The sequence below is a fragment of the Pinus tabuliformis genome, chromosome J (assembly GCF_031772625.1).
Source record: "Pinus tabuliformis cultivar Carrire ecotype Pingquan chromosome J, CPIR1, whole genome shotgun sequence".
NCBI classification, from domain to species: domain Eukaryota; kingdom Viridiplantae; phylum Streptophyta; class Pinopsida; order Pinales; family Pinaceae; genus Pinus; species Pinus tabuliformis.
The window spans coordinates 379,338,907-379,343,914 of record NC_142295.1 but is presented as its reverse complement, the minus strand read 5'-3'; the positions used below and the strand labels follow the sequence as shown (position 1 = coordinate 379,343,914).

The 5,008-nt window shown below is 37.8% G+C and overlaps 1 pseudogene across 2 annotated transcripts; it reads right to left on the bottom strand.

The window, feature by feature from the left end:
- Positions 1-1,032: 1,032 nt before the first annotated feature.
- On the bottom strand, positions 1,033-4,059 carry LOC149227325 (pentatricopeptide repeat-containing protein DOT4, chloroplastic pseudogene; annotated as a pseudogene). Of its 2 annotated transcripts, XR_016247778.1 has the most exons (2): positions 3,609-3,746; positions 1,033-3,514 (listed from the first exon to the last, which is right to left on the bottom strand). The product of XR_016247778.1 is annotated as a pentatricopeptide repeat-containing protein DOT4, chloroplastic pseudogene, transcript variant X2 (transcript). The 2 variants fall into 2 exon arrangements; XR_016247777.1 differs by having other exon boundaries at positions 1,033-4,059.
- Between the last annotated feature and the right edge of the window lie 949 nt (positions 4,060-5,008).

Sequence of the window (5,008 nt, the reverse complement as noted above, 5' to 3'; positions counted from 1 at the left end):
ATGCACATAATTTTGCCAAAAGTTAGTATCAAAAAATACATTTCGATTTTTAGATGCATTAAACAAACAAGTATGGACTTGATAATACCCCAAGAATCTTTGATGATAAGTTATTCCTTTTCTCTTCTGAGACATCTCTCGCTGCAATGATTGGTTCGACCTTGCAATGAAAAAATATCGATGGCGTGATATACAAATATACAACCAGACATACTAACTTTAAACATGTTAAACTGACCACCATTAAAAACTTTGAGAATTTGAGTACACCTTCAAACCTTTTAACCCTAAACCCTTTTTAGAATGCCATGTTCACACTTTAGAGTCTCCTCATGTGGTGGACCATCATTCCTCATACATTTTCATTAGATTAACAAATCCTAAACGAAGCATACATACCTAAGGCTACTAGATTTCTTACTCTAACATCCAACTCTTTAGCTCAAAAAATCCCTTTCGGAAATCATAGTGGTAAGCTTAGGACAATTTTATCATAGTATAAAAGTCTCCCCTCCTAGTATTAGAGTACAGAAATGGCATTCGACACTCCACTAAACACTTGCTGGGGTGGTATTGGCCTACAAGATCATCTGATCCAATAGCTCATCTAGATCGAGCCAATGCGGATCAAAACAATTTTAACAGCTGATAGGCCAGATAATTCAATCAATAATTTGTTTTATCAGAATAAGTTTTCTTTGCCTTTTGTTAATATTCCAGGTGGATGACAAAGTGCTTCAATTTCACGGGTATTCCTGTTACTGTTCCAGCCATCCAACTAAGGAAGAAAAGAAAACCTGAGTCAGCCATTTTCAAGAGTGAGTTCACTGATAGTTCACCAAAGAAGCGGCCTTCTGAATTGACAAAATACATCATGAATGACAGCAGTGCCGAAAGCTTTAATCACATGGAAAAGCTTCTCCATAAGATTTACACTTCCATCTCTGAAGATTATGCAGATGATTGATTGGGTACTTGTACCAGCCAGAGAAATCTCAAAAAATGATTTAATATTTACTTCAGTTCTTCAAATGAGTCTCTTTTAATCAAATGCTAACACCTTTGGTCTGGACTCTGGAGCTTAGATTGCCTGGCTAGAGTAGGCATAATTGCCAATGTAGCACAGTCGATGCTGCTTGAATGACAATATTGTCACCACTGTTTTCATTGTAAAGAACTAGTTCTGTACCAAGTTGAACTCAAAGTCATCACTTGTATTATTTATCATCACCAATAATCCCCACAAGAGCAGCATCCATCTTTAAAATGGTGGAAACGGTTTGAATCCCTCACAATAATTTCTCGCTCTACAATCTTGGAGATGAACTTTGTAGCTTCGTGACAATCACCACATACTCGGAGATTCTTGGCAATCCTTAAAGTTGTCCCAGGACTAGTGCTGATAAGCCCAAAGGCTATAGCCAGTCTCTCACTATGACCGCAGAGAAGGAATTCCTTATCTTCCTCCTCCAAATTGTGCAGCACAAAACCAGTGTCTGGCACATAACCTGCAACCTCCATCTTTGTAGCTAGACTCTCCAACATTGCATATATTTTCTCTGATTGTGGGTGTGATATATCTCCTACAAGGAACGTATGAACCCTGTTCTCGACCTCAATCCAGGTGCATCCTGGCCTCTTCGTCAAGTTCCTGCTTTTCATCAGTGACCTGACCTTTGCTACATCATCCCACCTGCCAGCCTTGGCATAGATATTTGATAGCAGTATATAAAAGCCAGAATTTTCAGGCTCCAACTCAAAAAGGTGCCTTGCTGCATATTCTGCTAGCTCTATATGGCAATATATTCTGCAAGCACCAAGTAAAGATCCCCACACACCAGCACTAGGTTGTATGTGCATGGTCTCAATAAAGTGTCGTGCCTCATTCAGGCGACCAGCACGGCCAAGTAGGTCGACCATGCATGCATAATTCTCTACTGTTGGTGTAATGCCATAATCTTGACGCATTGACTCGAAGTATTGCCATCCTTCATCTACCAGACCTGCATGGCTACATGCAGAAAGGACAGCAACAAATGTGATGTGATCTGGTTTCATGTCAGCCTGTTGCATTTGGTTAAACAATGTAAGGGCATCTTGCCCAAATCCATGCATGCCATAACCTGCGATCATTGTAGTCCATGATATCTGGTTTTTTGGAGACATTTTATCAAATAGTTGGCGTGCTAACTCAACACTCCCACATTTTGCATACATGTCTATCAGTGCATTCCCCACAAAATTTACCGATTCAAATCCATTACGAATGATATAACCATGGATCTCCTTACCCTGTTGCAAAGCGGCTAAATGACCACAAGCTGGAAGAATAGTTGCCACTGTAACAGAACTAGGTCGTACATCTGTTAGATGCATTAGATGGAAGAGCTGCAAGGCTTCGGCAGCATGCTCATTCTGAGTATATCCCGCAATCATTGCATTCCATGAGACTACATTTCTCGTACACATTTCATCAAACACCTGGCGAGCCGAAACTATACTTTTACATTTGGCATACATGTCTATCAGAGCACTCCCCGCGAAAATGTCATATTCAAAGCCAAATTTGATCATATGACCATGGATCTGCTTACCCTGTTTCAGAGCTGCTAAATGACCACAAGGTGGCAAAATAGTGGCCATGGTCACACTGTTGGGCTTCACTCCTGCCATTCTCATTTGGCTAAAGAGCTTCAAAGCCTCATTAGGAAACCCGTTTTGGACATATCCAGCAATCATGACAGTCCAGGACACAACACTCCTCTCAGACATTTTGTCAAACAATTGTCTTGCAATTTCTATATATCCACATCTAGCATACATGTCAATAAGAGCACCCCTAACATAGAGATCGGACTCAAAACCAGTTTTGATTACATAATCATGAACTTCTTTGCCCTTTTCCAGGGACTTGAAGTAAGCACATGCTGAGAGAACACCGGCCAGCGTGTTTGAAATAGGTTCCACATCTGCCCTTCGCATTTGACGGAAGAATTCCAGAGCCTCATCCCAACACCCATTCTGTGCATACCCAGCAATGATAGCGCTCCAGGTAATGCTATTCCGCCTTACGCCTGCAATTTGCATTTCATTAAAAAGCTTCAGTGCTTCCTCACAAGCTCCATTCTGTAGATAACCTGCAATCATTGCATTCCATGACACGACACCTCTTTCAGACATTTTGTGAAACACTCGGCGTGCATCTTCTAAACTCCCACATTTTGCATACATTGCCAGAAGGGAATTCGCCACGAATCCATCCCACTCAAGTCCTCTTCTGATTATATAATCATGAATGTCTTTCCCTTCTTGCAGATCTGCGAGACGGGCACAGGCTTTGAGTACTAAAGGAATGGTGAAACTGTGTGGCTCCACACCTATTCTTTGCATTAGGTGATAGATTTCAATAACTTCCCGCCAAAGGTCGCCCAAGACATATCCTTTGATCATGGCACCACATATCTCCACATTTGGTTGAGGTACATCGTCAAAAATTTGACGTGCATCCTGAAAACTGCCACAATTGGCATACATATTCACAAGCTTAGTTTCTATACTAATGTCTTGGTGGAGTCCAGTGATAAGTAGGTGGGCATGGACTTGCTTACCTTGTGTGGTTGCTTTCCTGTCTGAACAAGCCTTCAACAGAGACATGTAGGTGCTGGGGTCGAGTGGATGGACTGTGCGATGCAACATGTCTATGGCCTCTGTCGATCGCCCTTCTCTACAAACTCTAACTATATTACTATCATTGATAAAGCTCTGGGATTCCGCCATTGCTTGAAATGTGGGTTGTTCCTGAGCAATGGCAGCAGCAGTTAGTGTGGTGAACGCTGTAACATTACTGTTGTGAATATGTCTAACAAATGCCCTCATTTTGTTGTTGTGATGGGCAGATGTATGCTGTTGTGATGCATAGGTAATTGCAGAACCATGAGCAATGTTACTGGATGTTTGTATCACTGGAGCTTGTATAATCATATGTTCAGTAGTGATGTATCTCCATTAAGTTAAATGCCAAATGATGCACTGATTAGCGGTGAGAGAAACAATGGTGTTGAGCAATAATTAATGATAATAGAAAACATCCACGAGGATTTATAATTTAAATTATTAGATTTTTATTATTTTTTACTGATTAATACGACAAAAATATTATAAAATTAAGAATCCGTTTAAATTAACCATTTTTTATTTATCCTACTATTTTTTTTATTTATTTTATTTTTATTTCACATTTAATTTTTTATTTAACAACCTTTTTCTTTTCACATTTGTCTCTGGATTGAAACAACGTTTCCAAATTTTTGATGCACCTTTCGGCCCTTTATATGTGAGTATGCGGTAATCACAAAGAAGTGTTGTTTACCTAAATTGTTATTTAAATATATTAAATCAGCAATTGCACCCAGAAGTGCAAATAACGTTGAATAAGTTTTTGATGGTGGTAAAAATTTTTATTTATTTTTATTTTTATTTTTATTTTTGGTAAAAAATTGGAATTTTTTGAATTTTGTATTCATATTTTTTATAATTTTTTTGATTAAGCTTCTCAAAAATTTTTGCCTTAAAATTTTCCATATCCATTTACAATCTAAATAATCAGTAATATTTTAAAATAAAATATTAAAGTAAATCTAAATAAAATTTTGAATAAACTCTAAGAATAAAAATAAAAATTAATGTGTTTATGGGGTTTTGTATAGACGATGATTCGTACTTTGTTAAGATGCTCCTGATGTGAAGTTACTTTGTTAAGACACTCATGATGTGAAGTCACCCGTTCAATTCCCCGCCCCACTCAGGGTGATATATTGGATATGATGAAAATGTTGCTAAATCAAAGCTAAATACTATTAAATAATAAAATTATAAATCAACGTTACTAAACCAAAACTAAACACTAAAACTTAAACCAAAATTAAAATAAATTTAAGCTAAACTAAATTAGTTTTTAACTATAACTAAAAAAACCAGTTAAATAACTAAAATTACGTAATTTAAATAA